Genomic DNA, 19,967 nt, shown 5'->3' with positions numbered 1-19,967 from the left:
GAATTCCCATCTTCAAAGACTCGGTTTTAAGGCAACAAAAACAAGAACTGAATCTGATGTGAAGTGAGAAGTGAGGGTTTTTTACTAGTGGCAGACACTGGGTTGTTAGAACTGGTAAAAAGACAAAGTCTAGCAAAAAAACAAAACTGAAAAACTGAAGGTCTTTCCTCAGATTTGAAAATGTAAAAATCAGCAAGCAGTCAAGGCTGATTGAAATTAGAAAACAAAGATAATAGAGTTTGACCATTCCCTTTTGATCCAAGGTAACTTTTGTATTTAAAAAGTATTGGTACATATTTTCTATCAGACTTTTAAGCTACACATATTCAAGAATCAAAACACTTTCTCAATTTTCTGTAACAAGTGGTACCTACATAGGCACATAAGATGGTTAATATGAGTCTGAAAATTCAGATTTCTGAAAAAGTTTAATTTTTTTTTTATAAAAGGAAAGGTGATTGGGCTTATATTACTCCAGTTAACTGTCTGAAATGATTGAATTAATCAATCATTTATCAACTTTACACCTCATTTTGTCTATATACAAATAAAATCCCAATAATAACTACTCTAATTACAGACAATCAACCCTCTCTCTCCACAAACAAATCTAAAGTCATGGCAGTCTGATCTTAATAACTTAATACTCTTCAGCCTTCTAAAAGTGGAAGAAATTTTATATCTGAAGAAAATGTATAACTCCCTATAGGCTTTAGTTGCTCAAAGTGTGTGTGTGTGTGTGTGTGTGTGTGTACTTTTCTGTAATTTATTACGCTAGGCTCATGTAGTGTACCTGGCATGAAAATGTTCTGAAAACTATATATTGGATTCATAATTGGTTTTTCTTCATAAACTGAATCATAGAGTAATTTGGCTACACTGCCTATATTCCAATGTTCACTTTAATTCCCTTCTGTTTGTTTGATTCCAGTGTCTCAAATACATGTGTCTGCTCTATCTGCTGTGGGCAGGGAGCACTTGAGGCGATCAGTCAACACTTTAAAATTCAAGAGAAGCCAAGCTTAAGTTTACTAATTTGGATGAGACTAGCAAAAGCAAAGGAAGTTCTTCCTCCTCCATCAGAAGAAATTTATTTGAACTTTCTCAGCACTCCTGAGGTCAATATTTCTTCTGTGACATGATAAGAGACTCAAGGGAAAGCTAATGTGATATGTCCTACAATGGACTGCATGAGATCCAGACACTCAATTATTCTTCAGTGGAAATTCCTAGGAAAGGATTTCTCCCCTTTACCCAGACAAATATAAGGAGATCCAAAACCAAGCCAGGCTTATTGCCAGCAAGTCAATTCCAACTCCTGCTGACCTCGTTTATTACAGGATAGAACTGCTCCATCAGGTTTTCTAGCCTATAAACTTTATGGAAGCATATATCCAGGTTTTTCTTCTGCTAGGTGTCACTTGGTAATGTTGATCTGCCAACCTTTAAGGGGTTACTTGTTAAGTGTAAACCATGTGTGCCACTCAGGGACCTCCTGTGTTATATCCCAGAAAAGATCCAAACAGCTAAGTAAATCCAGTTGTTAATGTTAATGGTTGCATAATATTCTATCATATGTATAATCACGTGTGCCATCAGGGACCTCCTGTGTTATATCCCAGAAAATATCCAAAGGCTAAGTAAATCCAGTTCTTAATGTTAATGGTTAACATATGATACAGATTCTATCATATATTTAATCATTACTTCACTTACTCTAATGTAGACTGGCACATAGAGCAGTACGTAGTTCAATACCTATCTTTGAATGACTAAATGAATTGAATAATCATTTAGTTTTATTTCCATTTTTCTCTATTAAAGCAACACAGGGAATCCAGGATAGATAAATTCCTCAAGGCCAACAAGGAGAGTAAAGATACCAGGAGGATTAGGGGAGGGGAGGGGGACAAAGGAGGAACAGATCCCAGGGGGACGAATAACAGAAAAGGGCGTGAGGGACAATGAAGGAAATTGTAAGATATGGAAAAAAGTAATCTATAACTTATCAAGGGTTCGTGAGGGAGGGCGGGCAGGGGAGGGAGGGGGAAGAAATGGGGAGTGGATATCAGGGGCTCAAGTGGGAAGAAAATAGTTTTAAAATGATGATGACGGCATATGTGCAAATGTGCTTGACACACTGGAGGAATGGATGGATTGTGATAGATGTAAGAGACCCCAGTAAAAGTACTTTAAAAAAAAGACAAAAAACTAACACTGTCATGAACATGTAGGTGCTGGGATTTTTGTGCATACCCATAATTCATCCCTTTGGATAAGTTCCTAGAAGTTAAACTGCTCGCCAAATATAATTTGCTGGGTATAATCACATCACTATACAATTCTCTAGAGACTACTAAGGCCTACTCAGTTTACATTACTCAAAACTAACAACCATTGACCTTCCCAAGTTTAGCCTTGCAACTGAAAATGAAAATATCTCATTTTCTCTCCTCTTGCTTCAATAGAAGAACCTAAACCCAAGTCAATGTTACAAGGACATGTACCTATGATTCACTGAGAACCAGATGTAATGTTTAACCATGAAGCAAGACAAATCTTTCCAGGTCGGAGGCACTGCCCAGAAATCACATGCCTTGATGGGCTGATAATGAATGTTTTGCTGTAGTCCAATTTGATCACATGGCCAGTGGTTTGTTTAAGCTTCTGCCACAAAAGATTGAGTCTAGTTATAATGTTATAACTAGATGTTTGTCTGAGACCCAGGACTGGAAGGAACCAGAGAGTGTCAGCTACTTCCTCTGTCAACGTTTAGGTGTGACTGCATTTATATACTGCTGTGTAACACCCACCCTACTACAATATGTTTTCTCCCAGGAATTTCAAGGGATTCCTCATAAAGCCACCAACTAAAAGAAAATATGTAAACCAAGGAATGCTTACATAACATAGAAGTGGCCTACATATTGAGCGATATTTGCAAACATGCTGTTTAATTGTAAGAGTTTACATTTGTGCCAGATTCATAAAATTTACAGATGAAATCCTAAATACACGGAAACCCCCTTAATAAAGTGTCTCACAATATGGTAGAGGGCTCCTGCTACAAACGAACTCTAACTTGAGTTTGTTGCTTATTCCTTAAAAAAAATTTGTGAAGTCTTTTGAGAGAATATTATAGCTATCTGCTAAGGTCAGTATTTTGAATCTTCAGAAGATTAAGATTATCCCCTTCGGTTAGACAGTTTGTTGAGTGGACTCTTTAGTGCATGGTGTCTTAGGTATTTGGTGATGTGATGACAGAAATACCACCAGTGGGTGTCTTTAACAAACAGATTTATTTTCTCAGCCTGTTGTTCTTGGGTGCTATTGAGTTAGCTCTGACCCATGGTGACCCTGTGCACAACAGAATTAAGCATTGCACAGTCTTGCACCATCCTCACAATTGTTCCTAGGCCTGAGCCCATTGCTGCAGCCACAGTTCAATCCATCTTTTTGAGGTCCTTTCTCTTTTTTGCCACCTCTACACTTTACCAAACATGACATCCTTCTCCAGGGACGTCCCCTAACGATATGTCCAAATTATGTAAGATGAAGTCTTGCCACCCCTGCCTCTAAGGAGCACTCTGGCCTGACTTCTTCCAATACAGACCGGTTAGTCCTTTTAGCAGTCCATGGTACTTGCCCTGTTCTTCTCCAGCACCACAATTCCAACGCATTGTTTCTTCTATGGTCTTCTTTATTCAATGTCTCAGCATGTAGAAGGCTAGAATTCTGTGTACGAGCTTGAGGGGATGGCTCTCTGTCTCCTCTCCAGTACACCTGCAGGAAGCTCCTTGCCTCTTTCGAGTGTCTCCTCCTGAGCAAACTACATGTGGATTGGCACCCACCTTTCTGCATTTCTGCTTGCCTAACCTGCTCCTTTTATGTTTTATCTTTCAAAGAGTTGTGGGAGCATAATAGGTTATCCATTGAGCTGTTAACTCAGAGGCCACCAGCCACTGTGGGGGAGAAAGATGAGGCTCTCTGGCCTCGTAAAGAGTGACAGCTCACAAACCCACAAGGGGTAGTTCTACTCTGTCTATATGGTCAATACGAGTCAGAATAGACTCAATGACTGTGAGTTTGGTTTTGATTCGGAGGAGATAGACTCAAGACACACTCTACACTAATCCTGCCTCATTAACATAACAGAAAAGTCATTCCCAAATACTGTACTTTTTAACCATAAAGTTAGGATTTATAACATATATTGTAGCAGTATACAATTCAGTCTATAACTCAGAGATTCAGTGATCATATGTTATTACAAGTGCATGCATTTGGGGAAGTGAGGTGATGTTCACAGAGACCGCAGGTGATTTGGAACTTTCCATTCCTTCTTCCCTGTCGTCAGACTGTTCTCATACAATGGCTTTGTTGTCCGAAGATTTCATCCTTCTTTTATGTTAGAACTCCAACATTTCCGAATGTAATTATGGGAACAATTTGATCTTTTTGTGGGAGATACACATCAGAGGATTACAGTCCAGGTTTCACATGGTAGTGACTTCTGGGAATAATTATTTCAATTGTTTAAAATGGTACAGAGGGTGGGACATCTGAAAAAAGAATGCTCTCTGCTCCTCTTTCAATTATATCTCATTCATAGCTCAATGTATATATTGACAGGTATTTTTAAATGAACAAAATATTTTTACAGGCATATTTTGTCATTTAATTAATTAATTTGATACAATAAGTATGGTCTCATCTTTAAAATATTGATCATCACCATTAAGACAAAACAGAACAGGCTGCTAGTGAAATGCTACAAGATGTTAATTATAGACTGCACATTTTATGTAGATTTCCACATCACAAATTAAACTTAACCTTTATTTGTTAGAAATTTGAAATTTTCCTTTTTGACCTAAAAATATGTCTTCAAACAAGCTAATTCAAAAATAAAAATCAAATACATTTTATACTAGCTTCTAAACATGTTTTAAGTTGCATTATTTTATTGTAGCAATACAGTTACTTAATGAATATTTTTAATTTTTTTAAATCAATTTTTTGAAGGATCCTACAACTCTTAGCACAATCGACACATCTTGGAGCACCGGGTTGATGTCTGGTCCTTCTTTCCCTGTGGAGATATGAACAATAACTCCCACGCCCACCTTGGGTGGGTTATTGCCCTGTTTCCCTGCTACCCATGTCTTATTAGTTCCCCCTCCCCCCTCCTTTTTAGTTGGCTACCGTATGTATCCCTGGATTTGATCTGGCCCCTGCCATACTACCTGGATCTCACCCCAGGAATGTATGTACACAGTAGCTTCTTCCCTATACCCCATTTGCATGTTTAAACTTACCTCAGCAGACTCATGTTGTACTTGTCCTTTTGTCCTTGGCTTACTTTACTTAGCATAATATCCTCCAGTTCTTCCCATGAAGCAATATGCTTGATGCATTCACCACAGCTTTTTAGGGATGCATAGTACTCCATTGTATGTATACCAGTTTTTAATCCATTCATCAGATGATGGAAATTTGGGTTGTTTCCAACTCCTTGAAATTGTGAACTGTGCTGCGATGAACACTGGAGCACAGATGTCTGGCCATGGTTTGTTTCTTGCCTCTTCTGGGTATATGCCCAGTAGGGGGATTGCTGGTTCATATGGTAGGTCGTTTCCATCTGTTCTAGATATCGCCAGATCTATTTCCATAGTGGCTGTACATACCTACAGGTCTACCAGCAGTGGATGAGAGTTCCTATCTCACAACAGCCACTCCAACACCTGTTCCTTTCTAATTTTTGGAATTGGACTATCTTTGAGGGTGTTAGCTGGTATCTCATTGTTGTTTTAATTTGCTTTTCTCTTATGGCTAATTATCGGGAACATTTTCTCATATGTTTATTGGCCATTCAAATTTATGCCCCTGTGAAACTTCTGTTCAGGTCCTTTGCCCACCTCCTCAGTGGGCTGTTCAGGTTTTCTTTTTGGAAGCAAACAGAGTATTGGTGATTATAATAAGGTCTTTGACTGATGTGTCATTGCTAAAGATGTTTTCTCAATCCATGGTCTATTTTAACACTCTTTTGGTGAATTATTTCGATGTACACAGGTGTTTTATTTTCAATATATCCCACTTGTCAATCTGTGACTCATCTGTATTTGTGTTCTTCCCCATTTCTGATAGCCTATGTATACCCTGTGCCAAAGTTCTCAGGTTTGTCCCAATTCCCTAATTGATAGCCCTAATTGTTTGGGGTTTTACCTCGATGTCTGTGATCCACCTTGGGTTTATTCTTGTGCATGGAGTGAGATAAAGGTCTTGCTTCATTTTTCTGCAGGCAGATATCCATTTTTTCTAGCACCACTTGTTGAACAGGGCATCTGCTTCCCATTGGATATTTTTGGGGCCCTTATCAAAGATCAGTTGTCTGCATGCTGATGATTTTATTTTTGGGTTTTCAGTTCTTTTCCATTGGTATGAGTATCTGTCATTATACCAATACCATGTGGTTTTGACCACTGTGGCTCCATAATATGTGCTAAAGTCAGGTAAAGCAAGCCTCCCACTTTGTCCTTCTTCTTTAAGGGTTCTCTGCTAATTCTGGGCTCCTTCCCTCTCCATATGAAGTTGGTATTCAGTTTTTTCATTTCTTTGAAGAACGACAAGGGTAGTTTTATTGGGATTTCATTAAACTTATATAGTGACCTGGGCAGAAATGACATCCTTACTATATTGAGTCTTCCAATCCACAAGCATGGGATATTCTTCCATTTGTTGAGGTCACTTTTAGTTTCTTGTAATAGTGTTCTGTAGTTTTCCTCATATAAATCTTTTGTTCATTTAGTCAGGTACATCCCTAGATATTTCAATTTGTGCGTGGCTATTATGAAGGGTACCACCTTTTTGATCTCCTCTTCTGTGGTCTTATCCGATGTGTATTTTGAGGTCAGTTTTATCTGAGATAAGGATTGCAACCCCTGCTTTTTTTTTAAATTGCTGTTTGTTTCGTATGTTTCTCTCCAGCCAAGTATGTTTCTCTCCAGAAACAAGTCTCAGCCTATTTTTGTCTGAAATCTTGAGATGTGTCTCCTATATGCTGCAGATTGATGGGTTATGTTTTCTAAGCAGGTCTGTTAGCCTCAGCCCTTTAATACCTGGGTTCAGTCCACTGATATGCTGGGTTATTACATCCATCAGTGGATTCTGTGAGATCATCTTATAACCTTTGTGTTGGGTGTTTTCCTACCTCCCTTTCTTATCAGTGTTTTCGCATGTGTCTATGGGTGGGGGGTCATTCTTGACTTCTTTCTACCCTTAAGCCAATGCTGTCTTGGGGGCTGTTTTCTTTGTATTGCCCTCTTGCTGGGGTTTTTCTATGTGGAAGTCTCTTATTTGTCCTTGGTGAGTGCTGTTTTTCTGCCCATATAGAGTTGGCAAGGATCTTTTGTAGGTCTGGGCTTCTTTTAACATATTCTTTGAATTTTTCCTTGGCTTGGAAGACTTTTACTTCTCCATCCATCTTGATTGGATAGAGTGTTCTTGGGTTTGCATTATTTTCCTTCAATTTTGGAATATGTTATTCCACTCTCCTGTTCTTCATGGTGTCCACTGATAGGTCTGAACATATTCTTATTGGGGAACCTTTATATGTGACTCCTTTCCCTATCTGCTCATGATTGTCTTCTTTTCCTCAAAGTTGGATAGTTTAACTATTATGTGCCATGGTGATTTATTCTTGGGATTCAGTCTAGCTGGTGTTCTTTCAGCCTCCTGAATGGTTACCTGGTTTTCATTCATTAACCTGGGGAAATTTTCCTCCAAGAATTCTCTCACTGTTTTTGCAGTTGACTTTGTTGTGTCTTCCTCTGCTAATCCAATTATTCTGATGTTCCTCTTCATAGAACCAGACATAGCTCTTTGGTTGTCTTCAGTTTCTCTGATGATCTTGCTAGACTTTTGTTCGTTTTTTAAAATCTACTTGGCTGTCTAGTTTTTGTTATCTCATTCCTAAGCTCTTGTATCTCACTTTGGTGTTAGGTCTTTATCTCCTCTATCATTTCATCCTTTTTACATCTTGTTTCCCCTCAAATTCTATATGACTCCAAGCAACATTCTGATTTTTTTTTCCATGTTAGATCAATGTCTGCTTCTTCTATGCAGGTCATTAGGTTCAGGACATCTTCCAACATTGTCTTTTGTTTCTCTTGTTGTTGATGTTGTTGTTGAGGTCATTGGGGCTGATTGCTGTTTGCATTTTATTGTTTTTGAGGAGCACAGTGCCAATTTCCAGAGAGTCAAAGAACACTGGCTCTCTCTGGGGGACTCATAGGAATGCTTTTTTGAACTGCCTGAAGTTAATTTCAATATGAGATTGGTCTACAACTTTATCCTCCTGTGATTTCACTCTTTCCCTAGTAAACCAGTGGTCCTCTCAGGGGACACTGGTTGGGTGGTTGTGGACCCACAAGGAAGGTGATGCACTGGGTGATCTCTCAAGAAGCCATGATTGTGTGGCCCATGGCAGCTTGGGGCATCACAGAGGGCATGTGGAGGTTCATCCTGCAACTGGAATGCCACAGAAAGAAGTTGGGTGTGTCCGCTTTGGTGTAGAGCACTGTGGATGGTGGGAAGATTTTCCCTGGTCAGCTAGATCACCGCGGAGGTTGAGCAGAGCTTCCCACAGCAGCGTGGGGCATTGTAAAGTGTTGGCTGACCTTCTTTACGCTCTATGATGCACTACAGCAGGCAGGGGAAGTTCCCTCAGTCACATGGGAAGAGATAGGAGCTCCCCCAGCCATGCAGGCAGGAAATTGCCCAGAGGAATGAAGGGGGGATTTCTCCCAGAGGAAGGTGGTCAGGATTACCCCAGCTGTGTGTCAAGGGTGTGGGAAGGATTTCCCCTGGAGGAAGGTGGATGGGATTTCCTCAGCCTCCTGCTATGCTACAGAGGGTGGAGCTCCCATCTGTGAGGGCAGGTGTAAATGCCATAGGCTAAAGGGAGTGGCCTGGAGGTTGGCAGTGGTGAGAGAAAGAGAAAGAGGAAGAGAAAAAAACTGAGCCTGCTGAGACTGTGTGGGTAAAGAGAGAAGAGAGGGAAACAAAAGTAATAATGTAGCTGAGCTCTGATCCCTGACTGTGGGGCTGGAGGGCTTTAAACCCTGCACCGAGGTGGCAGCAAGCTGTGGCTGTGTTGAGGTAAAGCTCTTGGGCTGGCTCCAAAGGATCCCAGCTCTGGCCGAGACAATGGTGGGGCTAAAGTCAAGCCCTAGCCGGCCTCCAGAGCGGTAAGCCAAAAGCCCCCAGCTCCTTAAAACCTAGTTGATCTGTGTCTACTTATCGTTGTGATGTTCCTCCTGCAACCCAGCAGTGTGGAATTTCCCTCTAAGTTACTCTCCTGTGCTAATTTCTGTGGAGTCCCTCTGGTATGTGTTATTCAGTCGCTATCTTGCCTGAAGTCCTTCAGTTTCTAATCTTTTATCCATCACATGTTATAGGTCAGGAAACTAAGGCACTGGAGAGCTAAAACCATTACTCATTGTGGTGGGACTAGAATTTAAATTCAGACAGCCTGACTCATAACCACAGAACAAGGTTATCTAAGACTGAGTTGTGATTTTCAGTATATAGAGTTCAGATTCACAAGCTGCTGACTGATTCTCTCTTACCAGTGTTGCAGAGACTAAAACCTTGGTCAACTTTGTTTTTAAGATGGACCTTAGTTCTCTAGGTATTAAGACTTATAGATGATCTTAAAGTGTTTTTTTTTTCAGTTTGAATTTTTTAGTTTTAAAATTCATCAGTAACTTGAATAGTGATTTCATACAACTGAATCAGTGAGTCTCTCTACATATTACTATTTCCATTTACTCAGCACATTAGGCCATGATTTCAAATAGTATAATGCTTTATAGTTTGCCATTAGCTACTGACACAGCAAAGCATTAGTATATTACAGCATATTATAGATGCCAAATTAAGAAAATAAAATGAGTTTGTGCCACAATGAAAGAAATCATTAAATACAGACAACCTAAAATACAGCACAGCCATTATCAATTTTGCCAGTTACTGACTTGCTTCCAAGGGAAACCATGGGATTCATATAACTCTATAGTTTTCCCTTTAAAATATGATGGAAAGACTTCTTTTCCCAGAATTTCCTTGTGAAAAGTTTTATAATTAGTAGAATTATTTTATTAGTCAATTTCAAGTGAATTGGCTTCCCACTAAAGTAGGTGAAACCAAGGACAACACTGATACTCATTCTCGAGAGAATTTATAACTCTTTCACATTATCAGTACAATTTTACCCTAACCTAAAACCATACTAACTCATCAAGTCAGTTCTGATGTTTAGCAACCCAATTGGGCAGAGTAGAACTATGTCTCTGGGTTTCCATGGCTGGAAATCTTACAGAAGTAGAAAGTCTCATTTTTCTCCCATGAAGCAGTTGGTAGTTTCAAACTGCTGATCTTGTGGTTATCAGCCTAACTGATAACTCACTATACCACCAGGGCTTCTAAATTCCCTCTACCCCATACAAAATGTAATTTATAATATATGGGTAAACATATAAAGTTTGGAAAGTAAAAGCTTAATAATGTTTGATAAACATGGAAAAGACTTCCAGTTCTTTTGGACATGGGTTTTCTTTCATCCCATATCTAAGAAGGGATGTCAATAGGCCAAAAAAGGCTGACCCTGTGATTTTTTTGTTGCTTTTTGTTTTCCCCACATCAAGACTGCAGTTATGAAACCATCATAAATAGATTGAGAGTATAGGCTATGGATGGGGCTGAACTTTCAATTCTGGCTTTCCAATCCACATTTCCCATTTTGTGATCATAGGCAGGATTTCTGAGCATTCTGCACTTCAGGAGCCCTGTTGGCATAGGGATTATGAGTTGGGATGCTAACCACAAGATTAGAAACCACCAGTCACTTTTTGAGAGGGAGAGGAGGTTTTCTACTCCTAAAAAGAGTTGCAGAAATGGAAACCCACAGGGATTGTTGTATGCTGTGTTAGAGAGGAACTATGAGTAAGAGTCAACTCAATGGCAGTGGTTTTTGAGATCTGGGAAGCTCACCTCCCTCATTTGTAAAAACAGAATAATTATAGAACCATTACGGGTTTGAAGTAATAAAAATTTGAGAAAATATATTATACTGGTTAATTCTACTTGTTAACTTAGCTAGGCTCTGGTGCCCAGTTTTTGACCAAACAATAGACTAAATGTTACTAGGAAAGTGAGTAACATGTGAGTAACATTAACTCTGTAGACTCTGAGTAAATCAAATTAATTTCCATAATGTTAATTGGCTTTTTTTAAACTATTTGGAGGTCTTCAAAGCAAAAACTGAGATTTCCCCAGGAGTAGAGATTCTATCTGCCTCTAGACTTCAACAGATATCCTTCTGGAGCTTAAGACTCTCACAGATAACCTGTGGGAGCTTCCAGTCTGGAGCTATCAGCTGACCTGGACAGTTTGAACTTCCCAGCTCCACAATCTCATGAACCCATCTATCCACCTCTCCTTCTCACAATATAGTTGATGTGGATACAGATGTCGATGTAGCTACAGGACAAATTTTGCAGATCTATTGTTTTCGTGTCTCTGGGGAACTCTAACTAATTCATGTATATAAAAACTAATATCGTATCTAGTATATAAATCAAATAGTAATAATAGAGTTATTATTCATCATATATTGCCACGAGTGTGTTGGGTCATTGTGCATTGATTTAGATTACATAGTTCTCTCTGGAAGGGCAGTTGCCCTAGGTAAAGAACTAACATCCAAAGTTTGCCTTTTGTTAAAACTCTAACATATTTTATGAGTTAAAAAAATACCTCCTGGTAAATGTGAATCATAAAATGTATTGTATATCTATTTCAAAATAAACTTAGTAGCGACTAAATTCAGTCGATTTCTACTTAGAAATTTTAGGGTTTTTTCTAGAGTCGACTTCAGGGTATTGTTGTCTGTCCTCACATTTTGAGTTGCCTATTTGACAATAGACTCTCATTCTCTGCAGAAATAAATAGATATCAAGGACTTATCAATATTTGTACTGTGCATATAATCATATATGGGGTCAAATACATTCCAATTCCATAGTTAGCTTTTTAAAACCAATTATTCGATGCAGGATTCTGATAAAATATTTTCTTTTTTGTCTTTTTTTTTGTAATCAATGGGACTTCAAAATGTTCATGGAAATGAAACGGAACTTTTTTCAAAAACTCTTGAAAATTCTTCACATTTAAAATCCATAAGGAGAAATAATGATCTGGCAATTGAGTAAGTACATAGCCCCTAGAATGTAGGTTGTTTTAATTAAAGAGTTGTAGCATTGATCCTAAAATTTAAAATAATTTGAAAATAAAACACTTAAAGTCTTAACTCTGAAAAAATACGTTATTTTATAAGAAATAACCCAGTAAATTTTCTACTCAATGATGCTACATAATTTCATATCAGAAAACCATAAAAATAACAGTTTTTAAAACAAATAATGTCTGTAATATTTAACTGCAGAACTTTTGGTCAATGGAACAATACAACCTAACATCAGCAATACAAATCAGTTCAGAACAATATCAAATTTGTGCTGCTATGGACTATTCTCTATTACAGATTCAAGAAATAAAAATATAGATTCTGCAAGAGAAAAACAAAGGCCTATTATGTAGGAGAAAAATAGTCTTTAAAATCCATCCAAAAGGTCACAAACTACTGTAGTTTCAGATGACTTTGATTTGTAACATCTTAGTGAAACACAAAATTTACTTCATATCCAAAAAGACTAAAACCCTTCATCAGATTGCTGTATGTCTGTCAAAGAGAGTTAAACACCCACCCACCCCCCCAAAAAAAATCAAACTCACTGCCATCAAGTTAAAGCTGACTTGTAGCGAGACGGTGTTTATCGAGTGGAAAGTCCACTCTTTGTCCCAGATCTGCTGCTGGTTTGGAACTGCTGACCCTGTGGATTGCAGCAAAAGAGAGTTGTGGCCTTTCAAATGATTTTCTGACTAGTCTAATTTCCAAAATAGTTGTGAAACTTACACCATAGGCTTTCATTTTAATGCGATATGCCCATACCTGAATTTTCTCTGTTGTAATATGTCAAATACATAACATTATAGACATTATTTGGGAGAAAAATAAAGCTTTCTATCCCTGTAAAGAGTTCCAGTCTTGGAAAACCCTCAGAGGCAGTTCTACTCTGTCCTACACTAACCAACTTGTTGACGGTGGGTGTGTTTTCTGGTTATAGACATTATTCATAAAGTCAAGGCTGTAATATCTTGGCAAAAATATTAACCCTATGATATCTGACATTTATTGAGTACTTCTTACTTTCTAGATAATATTCTAATGGTCTTGAATAAATGAGTGAATATCCCCCTCAAATGGGAAAAGGCTCCAATGGACAGACCTTTTGGAGTAAGCATTTTTTCTACTAGGCAAGCATCAAGGAACTCACTCTGAGTTAGTGCACCCATGGCATCACCTGGAAAGGTTCTTTCTGGTCACAGTGAATTTTTCATAAAAACCATTTTACAAAAACAGTGTATGAGTGGTTTTCTCATTTCAAAAAAGGTGAAATGTCAATTGATGACAAACCTTGTTCTGCACACCCATTGACTTCCCAAATGGATGAAACTGTCAACTCATAGTGCATTTCCTTCCACTAGATCAGACTATTAATCAAGCTTTCTACTTAGAGGTTTTGAAAAGATTGCATGACAGTGTGCAACAAAAAAGGCCTGATACGTGTGCAGACGGGGGACTGCTTTTGCCACCATGACAACGCACCAGCTTACGCAGCCATCTCAGTGTGCTAGTTTTTGGCAAAAACCAGCATGCGTGTATTGCTCCACTCATCTTACTCACCTGACCTCGCTCTATGCGACATCTTATTGTTTCCGTGAATGAAGAGGAATATGAAAGGACAGCAAGTTGATGGCGTAGAAGAGGTAAAGAAAAAAAGCGGGAGGTGCTGTCTGCCATCCAAACAGATGAGTTTGAAAATGTTTCTAATAATTGAGCCGCAGATTTGACAAATGTATTAAGTGTCATGGAGGGTACTTTGAAGGTGATAAGATTGTTTTATAAAAAAATTAAACACATAGATTTGAAAAAATTCCATTTTTTAGGGTGTACTCCCTTGTATTCTCATTAATCATTGCAAGTTAATGAGTATATTTTAGCTCCATTTTTAGATGAACAACCAGAGCTGCCTAAGACCAGACAGTCTTTAGACTCTTACATACTATCCTAACTTGCATTTGAGAATCATTTTTCTGAGCATTTATACTTACATACCATCAAAGTAGAGGTTCGGCAAAGGAGCTGAAGGTGCTGTTGTGCATAGGGTTGCTGTGGGTCAGAACCAACCCAAAGGTACCTAACAACAATAAGCATCTTAAATTTTATTTATCCAAGAAGCAAAGACTGCATTTCTACAAAGTCTTGTCATTCTTCTCATTTCTGTAAATACCACCATTTTTTTTTTGTATTCTGCAGCCAAAAGTTTTATAGTCATCATCAAATATTCTCTTTTCCTCACACTTAACTCTCCATACATCAGCATTTCAAGTCGGCATGTATTTCTAGTATATAACCACTTTTTCCCAGCCTCATCACTTCTACCCTCCCATAAGTCTTATCACCCGGACTATGTCCATAGCCTCTTCATACAGAAAGCCCTTTTAAAAAGCTCCAGGGAGATGCTTTATACTGTTACATACCATAAAATGATAATGACATCTCTAAAATGAACCAGGCCTTGTTCGTGTATGAGCTTCTTGATTTTGTGATGTGTTTTATGTCCTCCAACAGCTCATCCAGTCTGCTGTCATTAGTAATCAATGCATCAAATCTTTGAGATATCCTCAAAATTCAGATTTGATATGCTCAAAGTTGAATATATTTAAGGTGGTATTTTGACTCATGGATTTGTTTTAATTTTTTTAGATTCAACCTGATGTTGCATATGAGTAATTATGGCCTGTTCCAAAGTAAGCCTCTGACCTCATTTTAGCCATTGATATTAAGCCTCTCTATCTTCTGTTCCCACAGATGTAATCAATTTGATTTTTGTGCATTCCATCTAGAGAAGTCTTTATGCATAGATCTTTTTGTTTTGTTAAAAAATGTATTCAGCTTTATGTCTATCACCAAATTAACATTTTCCAACTACTGTTCCTTCTTCTTTGTTTCCAACTTTTCTATGACAATCACTAATAATTATAAATACATTTGATTGCATGTTTGACTGATTTCTGACAGAAGACATTAGTAATAGTATTCAATTTCTCCATCACTAGCTTTAGTGGTTGGTGCATATATTTGAAGAATCATTGGTATTGACTGGATTCCCTTAGATGTTAACAGAATAGATATGATATGATTCTATCACAGACAGCATGTACTTCAAGATAGATCTTGAAATATCCTTTCTGACAATGAATGGAATGCCATTCCTCCTGTATCCTCCTGTATCTGTCTTCCCTGCATCATACGCTATGCTATTTTCTGATTCAAAATCACCAATATCAGTCCATTTCAATTCACTAATGTCTGGAATATCAATCTTTATGCATTCTATTTAATTTTTGATGACTTCCAATTTTCCTAGATTCGTACTTTGCAAGTCCCAATTATTAATAGATGTTTCCCAACGTTTCTTCTCATTATGAGCCATGCCCCATCAACAAACAAAGGTCCCAAAGGCTTTCCTCCCAAAGGCTTTCCTCCACTTACATCATTCTGATCAACTCTATTTTGAGAAGGCAGAACTTCCTCGGTCATATTTTGATTACTTCCTGGGGGGGGGGGCATCTTCTGACATTATCTCTGATAGTGTTCTGATAATATGTAATATATTCAATATTTTCCCTATTCACTCCCTAATTTTAATTCTTCGTTTTAATTTTCATGGAATAGATTTCTAACTGAAATTTAGCTATAAAAAGCTTTTTTCTTGTTGAAATCATTCACTACAAGTTTTATGACACAAGGGTTGTGCAGTTCATAGATAAACTCTCAAACACAGAATCTTGTATACACTAAGCAAAGAATAAATACCTTGGAATTAATTGAGGAATGAGTAATTAAATGGATAGCCCTAGTTTCTTTTCTCATATGTTTTCTTTGCTATGTAGAAAATGAATCGTTTATTACACAGCCTAGACAATTTCAAACACATTTCCCGGACTTTCGTATAACATTTTTTATTTTAAGACATTTGTAAATTCAATTATTTTATTAGCCTCCATAAATGCCTATTATTATTTAATATGAATGTACCATCAACCCAGAATTGCATTAGTGTTCTTGTTCTCATGCATTATCCACCTAATGCCCAAGGAATTACCTCTATCATCTCCAACTTCTACTGCAATACACTAGCTTGCTTTAACTATCTTCATTATGTTTTACTGGCTAGCTTAAACAATCTTTATTATATTTTGAAACCACTTTAAGTTCAAGTCCCATTATCTATTTTGTTGTAAAATCTTTGGGGTAAAGTTTTCAACAAATACATCCACATATTCACGTATATTTACTATCTTTTCTCAAAATCTCACTACTTTTTACCTACCAAACCTGCTTGACAATTATATACATCTCTAAATGTAGCTTAATGTCTCTTTTTACTCAAATGCAATTACACTTGAAAAATTCTACTGCAAAAATCTAATCATCGTAAACAGAATAAAATGTTATCCTGAATGGCAAGCTCTTCCCAAGCCACTAGGATGGGAGCTTTCAAAATATCAATGTTGACTTTACAAATCCCAATTTTGTAAGCCCACCAACAGGTTGCATGCTTCTCCCTACAGTGCTGACAAATCCATTTGCTAGGGTTGCTATGTAATAATAATGAACACTTCAGAAGAGGCTGAGAGAAGCTCTGTAATGACAGTATTTGGAGTTTATTGCCTTTCAATAAAATAATTGTGTGTTGTGCCTGCGACGTCGCAACTGACAAAGCCATGTTGCCCCATATGACACTATATTGTGAAGCCCCATTGAGTGGGGCTTTGTTTTTCTCTTCTGTTTTCAGAGAAATAGTGCTGTGATTTATAATGAAAAATGTGTCTATCACCTAAGATCTAGTCCAGAGCTATTGAGAAAATATCAGGACAAAAATGTATTTGCATTTTAGGTAGCAGTTTCTGAGGTATGCCTAAGTGTAAATCTGAAATTTCTCTTGAGGGGAAAATGTTTTTAAACCAAGTGTCTCTCTACATAGAGTTGCTGGTCAGATACCATTATCCTAAATCTCATGGTGCATACCTATTCATGATATCCAACTGGAAGATTTATTCCCTCCAGGACATATGGAAAGGCTAGGAGACACTCTGTTACTGGTACGTTTAAGGAGCTGTCAACTTCCTGAAGATTAATTCAGGTTGTCTACTCCAAGAGACCACCACTTGTACGTCAGTTTGTTGTACTGTGGTGGTTTGTGTGCTGCCCTGATGCTGGAAGCTCTGTCATTGGTATTTCAAATGTCAACAGGATTTAGTGGAATTTCCAAACAAGAAGATAATGAAGTAGAAATCGAATCCATATTTTGGAGAAAGAGCCACTAAAAACCTTATGGATAGATTTGAAACATTGTCAGATACTGAAGGCCTACTGAATCGAAGTAGGACGTTGTCAGAGATGCGCAAGAAGATGAGCGCCAGAGCTGCCTTCTTTAAAAAAAAGAAAAAGTTGACCAAAATAACTAGAATGGAATAAAGTCTGTGGGAGGAAAGAAACACTTTTGAAATCTGAGATACTTATTTGCTGATGGGACATAACTCAGTGAGAAGACAGAGTTGCAAACATTTACTAATAATTGGAACTTGGAATGTACAAAGTATAAATCTAGAATATCTGAGGGCATCAAACATGAAATGGAAGGCACAAAGGTCCATATCCTAGGCTCATTGAGATGAAATGGACTGGGAATCACGTGGTCTACAACCCTGATAATGACGCAATCAAGAGGAATGGAGTTACATTCATCATCAAAAATGACATTAAGATTATATCTATCTTCACCCAATGAAACCCAAGCAATACAGCTACAAGGGGGTACCCCCCAAAGAAACAGGAAAAAGCTCTGGTGGAGCTTTCATAGTATGCATTTCCCCCACTCGGTAAGCATCAAACAACTCTCTCTGAGCTCACCAGTGGCTTCGCCTGGGAAGATGCTCTGTGGTCCCATTGCATTTTTTCATAAAAGCAGTTTTACTCAAACCTCAATTTTAGTGATGGCCGATTTAAGAGAGCAGTGTGTGTCTGTGGAATTTTGTTTCCTGCTCAGAAAAAAATTCTGCATAAATTGTTGTGATGTTGAGCACAACTTATAGGGACAGCGCTATAAGAAAAACTCAAGTGTACAAGTGGTTTTCTGGTTTCAAAAAAGGTGAAATGTCAATTGATGACAAACCTTCTTCTGGATGCCTGTCAACTTCCCAAATGGATGACAATGTTGTGAACATTCATGCACTTGTGCTCAAGGACCAACAACAGACCCTGGAAGAGAAGGGGAAGTTATCTGGACTACCTTGGAGCTCAGTTCAGTGGATTTTAACAGAAGATTTGTGAATGAGAAAGATCGCTGAGAAATGTGTGCCTTGGGTTCTGACTAACCAGGAAAAAGAGTGTTGAGTGGAAACATGCCATGCTTTGAAATAGCAGTTCTGAAGCGACCCAGCCTTTTTTTCCCCAAGGTCATTACTGGTGACTAGAGATGGTGCTATTCTTAGGACCCTGCAAGCAAACATCAATCAAGCCAGTGGGAGATGCCATTGTCACCCTCACCCAAAACAAGCTTGTCAAATGAAATCAAAGATCAAGAGGATGCTCATTTGTTATTTTGATGTGAGAGGGATAATGCATTTGGAGTTCATTGCACCACGTCAGACTGTTAATCAAACTTTCTATTTAGAGGAGGTTGTGAAAAGATTGTGTAACAGTGTGTGACAAAGAAGTCCTGATTTATGGCAAACAGGGGACTAGTTTTGCCACCACAACAATGCACCTGTTCATGCAGCCATCTGTGTGCCAGTTTTGGGCGGAAAAACAGCATGCCTTCTTTCCCCACACACCTTACTCACCTGACCTCGCTCTTTGTGACTACTTTTTGTTTCTGTGAATGAAGAGGAACATGAAAGCACAGCGATTTTATGACATAGAAGTGGTGAAGAGAAAAACGAAGGAGGTGTTGTCAGCTATCCAAAGAGATGAGCTTGAAAAATGTTTCCAAGAATGGAATCACAGATTTGAAAAATGTATTAAGTGCAATGGAGAAAACTTTGAAGATAATAATGTTGTTTTCTAAAAAAATTTAAATATATAGCTTTGAAAATGTATTCTGTTTTTTCTGGTACCCACCCATCCCCTTCAAATTTATACACCAACTACTAAAGCTAGTGATGCAAAAATTGAATAATATTACTAATGTCTTCAGCTTGAAATGAATGAAATATGCAATTAAAATGCATTGATCATTGTTAGCAATCTGAATGCAGAAGTTGGAAACAAAGAAGAAAAGAACAGTTGAAAAATATGGTCTTAGTAATTGTGGTAGTCACCTAATCTGGTGTCAATTTAAGGATTAAGAGTGTAGGTGTGGATTCTAGGCTGTCAATCTGGAGACAGGCAATGAGATTCCTGTGGGCATGGCCTTCTCCTGAGAATTCTGGGAAATCTGGTACTTCCCCCTTGGAGGCAGGAGTCACCTCGCTCTCTCTGCTACTCCCTGGGAGAAATTGCAGAAGATAAGCCACATGGATGCAACCAGACCTCAGAAGCCGGAGAAGCCAGAGAGAGACCCCTGCCAGCACTGAGATGCTTACAGTGACACTGGATCCAAAGACTTTCTACCCACTGGCCTGTGATCTTCGCATTCGGTGTCATTGCATGTGTTTTGTGAGTCTGAAGAGGACTTTATAGATTGATATCGGAAATATGGGCTAATATCGGACTT

The sequence above is a fragment of the Echinops telfairi genome, unplaced genomic scaffold (genome assembly GCF_000313985.2).
Source record: "Echinops telfairi isolate 266 unplaced genomic scaffold, ASM31398v2 ScPeMD7_7467;HRSCAF=8505_0, whole genome shotgun sequence".
In the NCBI taxonomy this organism is placed as follows: Eukaryota; Metazoa; Chordata; class Mammalia; order Afrosoricida; family Tenrecidae; genus Echinops; species Echinops telfairi.
The sequence above is the reverse complement of the archived record's forward strand: the minus strand, read 5'-3'. Positions refer to the sequence as shown.